Source organism: Sturnus vulgaris, chromosome 3 (genome assembly GCF_052056855.1).
Source record: "Sturnus vulgaris isolate bStuVul1 chromosome 3, bStuVul1.hap1, whole genome shotgun sequence".
In the NCBI taxonomy this organism is placed as follows: Eukaryota; Metazoa; Chordata; class Aves; order Passeriformes; family Sturnidae; genus Sturnus; species Sturnus vulgaris.
The window spans coordinates 106,738,465-106,750,613 of record NC_142245.1 but is presented as its reverse complement, the minus strand read 5'-3'; the positions used below and the strand labels follow the sequence as shown (position 1 = coordinate 106,750,613).

Sequence of the window (12,149 nt, the reverse complement as noted above, 5' to 3'; positions counted from 1 at the left end):
TTGTTTTTTTTTTAACTGACTATGACATGGAAAGAGAAGCACTGCATACAATTCTGATAGAAGACACAAGTGATTTAATCTAAGCAAATTGATTTCAATGTAAGCATATTCAAAAGTAGGGACATATCTAAAGTTCCTGATATTAAAAAATAAAATTTTGAAGAAACTAGTAGAATTAGTTGGATTAAAGTGTTCAGGAACCAAAACACAATAGATACTTGGAATTTTAGAAATTCAGTGACAAAAACATCCCACGTTAAAGTAGGAAATACATTAGTCTATAGCTTAAAGAATTAATTGTGTAAAGAACCCCAAGAAATTAAAAATTTTCAGATAAAAAGGATGCGATAAAATTAGTGTTCCAAAAGGCATGACACTTAGAACATAGAAAAAAAAATTCCAAAGGTAATTTCAGATAGACTTGTAAAACTATTAAAAGAAATAACAAAGGTCTTGTTCCTCAAATAGGAAAAAGGGTAAGAAAATGAGGAAATAAGTAGAGTCAAGAGAGAAGCAAAACTAACATGGCTGAATGTGTTCAAGTGCGGGGGGACTTAATAATTTCTAACCCCATTTCTGAAAGAGCTGGGACATGAAATTACAGGTCTGGGAGCAAGCATTTAAACTAAATCTAACAAGATAAATGTGACACCTTATTTAATAATAGGAAATTAACACCTATACTTAAGAGCAGAGGAAGAGAAAGTGATCTAACATATCACAAGCTTGTTAACCTAATATCAACTGTATCAAAGGATTTAGAATTCTTTCTTTAAAAAACACAGAAAGGATGGTAAGTATAACATAAAATTACCCACAAGTCTAGGTTAGCAAAAATATATCATGCCACAGTGTTGAAAGAGATTTCATAGTTAAATGAAAAGATGGTGGTTCAAATACACGGGGATTTCAGCAAAGTATTTGACATGGTGTTGGACAGAAAAGAAGTTAGAATAGAAAGTAAGGAATAGTAAAATGGAGGGTATATGTTTAAATCGCAGTAAACAGGGAAAATATTGAGTAAAAAGGAGTTATTAATGGCATTTAAGGATTTCATTAGCTCTCACAGTAAATAAGTAGGGGAGATACTGATAAAAATTACTGACATTGTGATTTTTGGAGTCATCATTAATACAGAAGAATATTTTTCTAGAGTATTAAAAGGAAGAGATGAGAGATGGCCCTGAGTACCAGAAAAACAAGGATGAGATGAAATTAAGAAGCATAAAATACAAAGCCATGAACTTTTGAAATATAACAATTTTCCTCTAAACTGGGATTTCGTCAGGTGGCAATGACAGAGGGACAGACCTTGTAGAACTGACTGATCACAGGCCAATATGATGTAGCCAACAGAAAGAGGCAAAGAACATCCTTGAACATCCCAAGTGAGAGAATCTCTGTATCCCACAGAAGCAAAACTCAGACTAGATTAAGTTCAGAGTAGAGTACAGAGAAATGACTATGAAATTAAGCACTTCTATTATGAAAGGAGACTGAAACAGCTTGGCTTGTTAACCCTGCAAAATGAAGGCTAAGTAGGGTTTTTACTTGCTTTCTGTAAATACATCAGTGATAATAAACATCCAAGAGGCGAAAGTCTACTTGGTGCAAGAATAAAACTGGAACTGAATAAAAATATTATTATGTTGGAAATTAAAAGAAGATTTCTGAGAACAAGGGTCTGGAAGAGTGTCCAATACAAGAGGGGCAAAAACTATAATTAATTTTAAACTTTAATTTGTGTTTGAAATGGGATGTGTAACATAATTGCTTATAAATGCAGAAACTGAACTCATTAATCTATGAAGTCCTTTGCAGTTCCAAGTTTGTATTTGTGCTGAGGATGATGTGAGGTTTATGACATATGATAATAACCCCTTTACATATTTAATGGGAACAATCAGGGCTGTATGGCCACATATCTGATGTCCTTTCTTGCAGTACATTGAAATAATTGGCAAAAAAAAATTAAAAGCAGCTTGGTTTGCTGAGTGCACACAATTTGTCATTTAGTCAGTGGTTTCTGCTTATTCATTATCATCATCTGACATTCTCTATCACAGAGAGATTTTTATGGACAAATGAGTTAAAGCAAGAATGACAATATGCAAAAGAGATCAGAAAATAGAAGGCCTTTTTCTTCCTCTCTTTTATTGTTTGGTTAAGGAGCATGTCACTGTGATCAGCACCCTTGATAAAGTATGTAAATGTTTAGAACCTGTTATTCCTGGGCTGTTACTTGCATATTCTTATACTAACAGCAGTCTGATGGAAAGTGATGGGGACCAGTTCCCAGGAGGAGAAAGCTTAAAATGACTTTTTGGTTCAAGTAGCACCATGACATTGTTAGTTCTGGCTTAATAACTCTGATGTGGGTTTTGCCTTCAGTTCATTGAAGTATCTTCAACCTTGTATTCTGCTTTTTAATAACTCTAAAGACTCCAAACTGAGCTTGTATCCATTTTAACATATAAACAATGTCTTTGTCTAATGAGGTCTAAAAATTATTATATTTCTATATAATATTCCTATATTTTTCATGTTGCTATTTAAAAAGTAAACCAGGTTTATGTCAAAAGGGAAACTTTTCCTGTTCAAGTGGTTTCAACCAAACAGAGATCAAAGCAGTTTATTTATTTAATAATAGCACAAAACCAACAAACCTTCAGTGGACTATACATTCAAGACCAATATTGACAATGCAAGAGATAAACTGCAATACTAGACACTGTCAAAGCTGTTAAATATCCAGCTACAAACTTCTAAATACTCTTCTAATCCCAAACTATTTTATACAAATTGTACTCAAAAACACACAAGGTAATATTTACATGCACAAACTCACATCCTTCACAAATGGTGTGGGTTTTTGGCACACAAACCCTCTCCAGGATTCACAGCCCTTACTTGGAGCCCCCTTCTGTGGGAGCTGCAGGTGCTCCAGCTGTGCATGTCCATGTCCATGCTGCTCACTGCAACCCTGATGCAGATGTGGGGAAGAAATCCCCAGCAGGTCACAGGTTCACACCCAAAGGTTCCCTGCTCCCTCTCCCAACTGCTGTGTCTCATCCAGGGGCAAATTCCTCAGAGCATCCCAGAGAAGGATGCTCAGCCTGGTTTGGGCAGGGTGGTGATGCCATGCAAACACTTCTGGCCAGACCAAAACAGATTTTGATGGCTGTCTCTTTGTTGTTCCCTATAAGTTACATTTTTAATATGTTTTTTTTTCAAGCTCATTTTTTTTCCAAAAGTACTCTTGCAATTCAACTGGATAATGGTAATTTTCCTGGTTAGCTTTGCTGTTCTGGAACAAATGGCACTCATACACTTTGGGGCATTTCAGTTACAAACACTGCTGCACTCACATTCCTGCCTAATCATAATTTTTTAACCAGGTTGTGTTTCCTGGGAAGCTCCCCCAGAGACTGTAATTGAAGTGCTAAATTATAAACCCCTCCTTAATAAGCGTCTGTCATAAGCAGACAGACTGAATTTTATAATAGAGTTGAGTACAAACCGAGAATATTAGGTGCATCATGCTATTCTGAATTCTAGAAATGAATGTCACAAACAATCAGGCAAAATATTATGGCTGAAACAGAGCTGCTTCTATAAAAGTCTGAATAACAAATGATCTGTTAGACAAGCATTGGAGTTCAAAATGTGGAAAGGCAGAGTGCTATTTTCTTCAGTAGTTTTCACTTGAAATTCTGTGACAGGAGAATTTACCAGTCACTCAGTCAATAAGTCAAAAATGACTTATGTTTTCTGGTGAAAAGTCTGACAAAAGTATGCTCTTTAAATTAGATCCTTTTTATGAATCAGGTTAAGCATCCAGAATCTAATCTGCACTTTTCAAATCTTCAGAATACTGTCTATAAAGAGCAAAACAAAATAAACAAACAAACAAAAAAAAACCCAATGGAGAATCACAGAAGAGTTTACTGGGGTTTATTATTTCTTCTTCTTTTTTTTTTTTTCTTTTTTTTTTTTTTTAATATTGAAAATTCTTATTGGACTTTAAAACTAAGACCAAAAGAGTGATCCTGAAGGATCATGTAAGAAAATAAGAGAATGTTTAATGTTACAGAGTCATCAACCGTTATTTTACCATATTTAAACTATTAATATTTACCATATTTAGACTTCTTTAAGAAGTTCATGTTAGAAGATACCAAAAGTGTATGTGGTATGGCACTTGGGAACAGATTAAATATCTAACTAGTCAGCACAGTAATCTCTAGCAGGAACACATTCACACTTTGGAAGATTAACCTACTCCCACACACTGCTTTATTAAGACCAGCTAATTTCTTCCCCTATATTCTCCATTACTACTACTGAGGAGAAAAGAGATTGAGCTAGTGCTTTCTAAAGAGGTACTTGTTTTCCTTAGACTTTTTGAGTCATTTCTATGTTTGTACACTCTTGCCTGCAACAGAATTAGTAATAGCCATCCAATTTAGCCCCTGGGATGAGCCAGACAAATAAGCTTTCTGCTCTGCAAAGAGTTCTAGAAACTGGTGTCCAGATCCTTTCTTATTTCTGCAGTATTTAACAGATCATCCCTTTTCTATGCCAGATAAACACTTACTAGGACAATAAGATTCTTCTCCTATGTCCAGTCCTGCAGTACTCAGTCAAGTCTTTTTGTCTCTTTTTATGTGTAACTCCCACCAAGATCAGGTGAAAATTAAGTCAATATTTATTCCTCCTCACGACTAGCACATAAAGCCATACAGATTAAAACTGTAACATGGCATCTCTCTACTTGTCAAATTATATCCTTCCTGCAACGATATAATAATTTGTGATTTACTTTTGAGACCTCAGGGACTTAACAACTGAACAGAGACAAGGAGCAAGATGCTCTTAAGTCAGTAGAGATTTGGAGTATGTAGCTCAAGGCTTTTATTTCCTAGAGGACAAGGTTTCCTGTTCATTGAAATCTGTCTTGCAGGAGTTGCAGTTCTTAGAACATTTTTTCTTTATCAGTTGGAGAATGTGCTGTGCAGTTGTCGTAAGCAAGTGATGTTGGAGGTCAAAGCTGGGTCTGTAGTTACAACCAGTTCATGGAGAGATTCACACTTCAGACTGGAGGCCCAGGTCTCTCTCAGCCTGTTCCCAATTATGATATTTGATATTCTGCTGGAATTGAGGATTGACTCAAGACTGAAGATTTGAATTAAAATTCAGGATTTAAAATCAACTTAATTAAACTATCTGAGAATAAATTTACATTCAAAAGTGTGTTAAGACTGTACACTGGCCCTGTTGAGCTTATCAGGGATGTTATACTGCACCTTAGATATCATGCATATTTATATATAAGTTAATATATATAACTGGTTTAATTTGTATTAAATTTTTTTTTTCTTTTACAGTAATTTCAATATATTTCTATTTTACCTGCTTCTTGCTGTGGCCTTAGAGCCTAGATTCTGACAATGAGGGACTAAACATTGCTGATACAGTGCTACCGTTTTAGATATTCCTGTGATACAAACTGAAAATAAGCACAGTCAGGGACTATTATTGCCCTATTAACCATAAAATACAAGCATATTGCCTGAAAATGAGTAATAAGTTACTGTATTAGGACAAGGTGGCCCAGTATGAGGGAAAACAAGATAGAAAACAAAAAGAAAAAAGTTCAAGTTACATAGTCTTCCCTCTCTTGTAATAGAAAATGTTGGGGTTTTTTGTTCTCTTGTGCCAAGATTAATGCATTAACTTTTTCAGAAGCTGAGACTTCCTGTCACACTCCCATCAGTGAATAGATAGCAAGAGGAGCATTGCAGCAATAAAGACTTTTTTTGTAAGTCCCAGTTTGTAGCAATAATTAGCCTTATCTACTGAAATCTTGATTGAGATGAAGACAATGAATATTTCATTTCTAATATGCTAAATCATGATCTCTTCTCTGTGGTGACCAGTGACAGGACCTGAGGGAATGGCCTGAAGTTGTGTCAGTGGAAGCTTAGGTTGGATATTAGGAAAAGGTTCTTCATCCAGAAGGTGGTTGGCTCTGAGCAGGCACCCAGGGCAGTGCTCCCAGCACCAGCCTGACAGAGCTCCAGAGGAATTTGGACAATACTCTCAGGCACATGGTGTGACTCTTGGGGTGTCCTGTGCAGGGCCAGGAGCTGAGCTCAATGATCCTTCCAACTCAGCATCTTATGATCTTATGTGATTCTGGGATACTTTAAGAAGTTTATGATACTTCTTTTTTTTTTTTTTTTTTTTTTTTTTTTTTTTTTTTTTTTTTTTTTCTTTTTTTTTCTTTCTCCTCCCTTCTGATAGAGTAATAATGAATTATATATTTTTACGGAAACAAGATAGCAAAGTGAAGAACTATTGTTTCTATGTCACTTCCTTCAATTCTCTTCTTCAGTTGCTTCTCATATGTGCTAAAGAACAAAAAAATGTCTATATTGATTACAAAATCTCTTTGGGGTACCCAGCTAAAACCAGTCATGTCGGAAATAGAATAATTAATCTAAAAATAAATGTAAAATGAATGGATCAAGTAGAGAATAAGTACATTTTTTTGTGACGAAAAATCTCCTGTGACATTTGCATAGAAATGGCCTGAATATATATATTTGGGAATATAACCCACACTGTTCAGCATGGAATGTTTTATTAATCATCATTTTTAAAGACAGTGAACATGGGAGGGGATAGATCAGGAAATAAATAATACATACTACAGAAATGGCCCTGAGATGAGTAGCTCTTCCCCTTATAAATATTACAAGCTACCCACAATCCCCCAGATAAGAACACAGAATTCAACACATTTAATGATGAACAACAACAAAAGAAGAGCATTTTAATTTAACATGGGAGTCAGTTCCAAGTCTATCAGTTGGCTATCCTGAGAAGTGTATTGCAGCCCTACTATTGCTCATAGTGAATTCCAGTATATTTTTTATCCTTCATTACTGGAAACTGACTTGCAGTAACAGCTTTGCATCATATTATTGGGGATGAAATTACCTGACATTTTATGAAGCAACGATATCAGATTAAAGTGGCAGGAGTGAATTTTGTACAATTTTGCCACTTGATACTATAATGGTGCTAATAATATCTGAAATTATGACTTCCTGTCCCCACACAAAAAGGGATAATTTCAGAAGAGTGGGGGAGACATAATATTTTTCCTGTATTCCCTTTTTCAAATAAACATTCTTTTGACAATAAACACATTAACATAAATTAAAAAAAAATAATTAAAAGTGTGCAAAGGTGTTGGGGAGACCTGATGTGGTCCAAACATCCCCATGCTGAAGCATAGGACGAGCCAGTGACTAATTGAGGTGTTCTGATCTTGCTGGCAGGGCCTGAATGTACGTTTTAAGCATTGCAATAGCATCTAGAGTAGCTGGCCTAAATCTCTTCCCCGGAGGCTGGCATTAATTGTGTGAACATAAGAACACTGTTAATGGGTCAGGGCAAAAATCCACCTCATTCTGTCTCCAACACTGACCAGCAGCAGGGGCACAGAGGAGGGTGAGAGCAGGGCAGCATATGGTGCCAGCTCCCTGTATGCTCCTCTGCCAGCAGTGACCTGTGCCTCTGGGACTGCCTGAATGCAAGGTGATGTTTTGTGTTTAATAGAGTCCTGTCAGTTTTATGTCATTAATTTATCTCATCCTTTTTAATCCAGAGAGGCATTAGGCGTGCACAGTGTCTTGTAGCAGCCACACATGACAAAGTACCTCTATGTCTTGCTTTTAATCTGTTACTTGTTAATTTTATTTGATGGTCCTAGCATAGATGAGATAGTTTCTACTCATTTGATCCACTCTGTATTACTGGTATTTTATAGAGATATGTCATGTCCTTTCCTCAGTGACTTCTCCAAAAATAAAGATGTTATTATGATTAGATTTTCACTATTATTGGTCCTCCTTATTGTCCCTTTCTATACCTTTTCCAGCACCACTGTACTCTTTTGGAGGCAAGGGAGCAACAATCTATATTAAAGACACATGAGGGATTGAAATAGTGGCATTATAATGTTTTCTCTTTTGTTTTCTTGTCCTTTTCAAGTAATTCTTAATTCTGCCTGCTTTTTCCAGCCATCAAACATGGGGCTAATAGTTTTGCAGAGCTACCTGCTGTAACTTCAATGCCTATTTCCAGTTCAGGAACAGCTACTTCAGAAGCTGTCACAGTAAAAGCAAGATCTCTCTGAATGCAGTGAAGATTTCTTTCCCACAACTCTGCTTCCCTGTCACATCATTTTTACTAGTGAAGCAGAACATGGACAGAACTGCTCTTTGCAGCAGACACAGCCCTACAGATTATAAGATAAATATCTTCAAGGTTTGTTCCTTTGGAGTCTAAGGAGTCAGAGAGGAAGATCCAAAATGAGCCTTTTGCATCTGAAACAAAGTATGGCAAATGACTGAATGCACCTTTGGGCCAGAGGGGTGGGAAAGGGAAACAAGCAGGAGCTGCTGAATCACTGAGATGGATATAGAGAAGCCTTTCCATAGCTGTTTTGTCAAAGTAAGAGAAGGAGTCACTGGAGCAAAAGGGACTGAGGTAGTCCAGTTAGATCTGCTAAAGAAGCAGAGCACTAAAAAGTGGGTTCTTACAGCTCCTCTACCTTCTCACAAGGAGAAACTGCACATATTGCTAGTCTGATCCTGGTGACCCTAGGAAGTGGGACAGGTATTGCAAATGGAAAGCCAAATGTGGAATGATGGAGCCTCCTCCTGCCAGCAGCAGCATGCAGTGTCATATCCAATGACTTCCCTTAGATGTGTTGACCAAATATGAAATATGAGAATTTTAACCCAAAGAAAGGCTGAAAAGGCCTTTTCTGGCACAAAACAAAAGAGTATTTGATGGTGGTGGTACAGACTGTTACCAGGATGATTTATCCATGATAAGGACAGAGGCTGATTGTGTTATGATATTGCTGGGAAGATTTACAATTTATTCACTCCATAGGGTATTGAAAACTGTCACTGATAGTGATCTCTCAACTTCAAAGTCAGGGTTTTTTATCTAAAATTCCACAACTGAAGAATGTTAGTACCAAGAAATTAAGCTCATCTTTCTTTGTACAGGCACAGTTTAAAATTGAGATATCTGAAGTGGAGACACGTGTGTTTAGCTCATTCTCTGGAGGGACAGCCACTCATTGGAGCCTCATGAATAAACCCAGCCAGGGGGCACCTGGAGCCATATAACTCCTTCCCTGGGCTGAGAGACACTTCAATGCCTTCTGGGAAGTAGCTGGAGGCCAAATAAGATACTCCATGGTGCCTAAAATAAATTCACTCCTCGTACTAGAATATTGAATACTAGTCTTAGCCCATATGATCTGAGGAGATTGGATAATGAATCAGCTTTCTAGAGGTATAGTATATGATATACATACATTAAGAGATGCATTTAATCATGGCTGAGGTGTGTTTGTTTTTCTGCTTGGCCATAAGTCACCACTCCTAAGTTCATGTATTTAATATAGGTCCTGTGTGTTTTATCTACAGCCTTGGGCAGCAGTTTTGCATGCACTAGTCTTTCTCAAATGGTATTTCTGTCTGTTTGTAGCAAACTAAATTGCACCCGCAGTCACCTGTCAGAGAAATCTTTCCCTAAAAAACAAGGACTCTGTTCACTATGTCTCTATTGATTATGTGGCAGTTTAGACAGATAACTCACCTGCATACACATTCCTTTAGACATCTGGTTTTGGTGTCTTCATTTTGAATTGAGTCCACTCCTCTGGCTTCCTGCCAACTATTTATTTTTCCTGTTTTTTCAAGTGATTCACTTTTGCACCAGTGACTCAATTGCAGTACATGCTTTACTTCTCTGCAGAGAATGGCATTCATAGGACTGTAGTTCTAATTCATCAATATTGTGATAGACTAAAACTCAGTTTGAGACACCAGGTCTCAATTGTACAAAATGCTTATTGGAATCACATCCCCCCATTTGTTTTTTTCTCAGATTTGTACAACTGGAAATACCCCTTTTCTCAGAACAAAAATCATGAGCTTTAAAAGTTACATTGGTAGATATTTCACCTCTCATTTTCATGGTTTTGTGTGCTCCTCAAGAAAAACCGCAAGAGGAAATGTTGCAAAAAGCATTGTTTATGCGTGTTCCTTGATGTCTGATGCTCCTCAAAAAGGAAATGCATGATTAATTTTTGTTGCTAAGAAAAGTTGTCCTTTCAACTTGCTTTTGCCTTCTGGAAAGTCAGCTAAAGGATAATAAAAGTGGAGTTGGTGGGATAAAGCCTCAGTACAGTAAAATCCATTATATCTAAAAGGAGACATGGAAAGATCAAAGAGGAAGCTAAATATGTCCTGAAGTACTTCAAAAGGTGGCTCACTTAGGAAATATTGATCATCTCAGGATAGAAGTGGAAAATTGGCCAGCTTTTAGGGAGAGAATGCAAGAAGCTGTTGTAGAGGTGGAAGAGCAGCAAGTCTTTCACTCTGTATGTAGGTTTACATGCTCATAATTGCTATGGCTGTTTGCAGCTATGTGAATTAGTGTATGAATTAGACACCACCTTGCCACTGGTGCTTTGAGGTGCAATCCATTTTATCCAGAGCTGATGCTTTTAGTTCTGCTAGTGTTCCTAAATATAGATGTCTCCTTTGTTTTCTAATAATGTAAAATACACTTTGCTGCCTTCCATTTGTACCTCATTTTGTAACAAATTTAAAGAATGATTTTCTCATTTGGAACATGAAAACCACAGGGACTGGAAGAGATAACAGGTATAACATTGCTTGTAAAAAGTCGCAGAGCTTTGACATATATGTATATATGGATATATGTACAGAAATACATATAAATAGCTAAGTGTATGTAACATATTATATATTAATATTATATATAAGGTCTGATGTAATGTCATAGAATCGTGGAATAGTTTGAGTCGGAAGAGATCTTGTAGGTCCTCTAGTTCCAACCCTCCTTCCATGAGCAAGGAGACCTTCCAGTAGACCAAGCTGTACCAGACTCCATCCAACCTGGCCTTGAACACTTCTAGGGATGGGCAATATATGTGATTATATATAATGCAAAAATAGCTGCAATTATACATAATGTAGTGCAAAAACACTTCTCCTGAATTAAGGGAGAAACAAAAAGAAAGCAAAAAAATATATATTAAAAAAAGAAGGAGATAAAGATACATAACAAGCATTTCCAGAAAAACATAAGAAAAGAAAAAGTCTCCGTCCTACCTGAACTGCGACAGAATGACAACTTGTTCCTCCTGCTCTAGCTCTCCTCAGTGTTGTTCTTGCAGTGATGGTGGATTGACAGCAGCCTTCCAGGAGGAAGCAGCAGCACCCAGGGTTTGTGTGTTCTCACCGCTCCAGCCAGCACAGAAGGGAGAGTGGAGGAGGCAGGGAGCTCTGACACTCTGCCCTGCCAGCGCCTGTCAAATTTGCTTTCTGCCTGCCGAGAGTGAAGCTGGCAAAAACCTTCCAGGTGAGGAACCTGGAGACCTGTCAGTTTGATTTTTCCCTGTGGAAAAATGGAATATTTGTTCATAAAATAAATTTTTTAAAAAATCAATTTTTCAAGAAGGGCATGTTCTCTCAGAAAATCCTCCTGATGGAACGTTCCCAAATTCCTTCAATGAGAATTTGCCTCTGCTGTGGAGGCAGCGTACAAGGACTGCAAAATATGGACTCTGATGGTTTAAAGAGTCTGTGCCTGGAATTTACCACACCTCACAGCATTTATGAATATACCCCTCTACCCCCCACTTAAAGGTGTGGATGGCTGTGAGAAAAGTATGATTTGGATGAACAAAATCCAATTTGAGAAGGATCAGGCAGCCAGAAGAAGACTCATTACCAATGAGATGTCATGCAAAGATGCCTGGTGAATGCATAAAATAAACAAAAATAAAATGTAAAATAAAATAAATAATATATCTTGTTTAAAATTTCTTTGACTTTAGTGAGTGGAATATTACTGCTGACCTGAGGGAGAGTTTGAGGAGATTCTTTAGAAAAATTTTTTTTTTTTTTTATTTTGGAAGTCTAATTTTTGAAGTGATGCATTTGGATTATTTCTTTAAGCAAATGTGAGGATTTGAATGTTAATCATTCACAAATATTCTCTTTTTCTTTTAATAATCTTTCATG

At 36.8% G+C, this 12,149-nt stretch overlaps 1 long non-coding RNA gene across 1 annotated transcript in view; it reads right to left on the bottom strand.

The window, feature by feature from the left end:
• Positions 1-11,420, bottom strand: part of LOC148224522 (uncharacterized) — an 83,101-nt gene extending 71,681 nt beyond the window's left edge. Inside the window, exon 1 of the long non-coding RNA XR_015802922.1 lies at positions 11,235-11,420. This is a non-coding gene — a long non-coding RNA (uncharacterized LOC148224522). The remainder of the gene's footprint in view (positions 1-11,234) is intronic.
• Between the last annotated feature and the right edge of the window lie 729 nt (positions 11,421-12,149).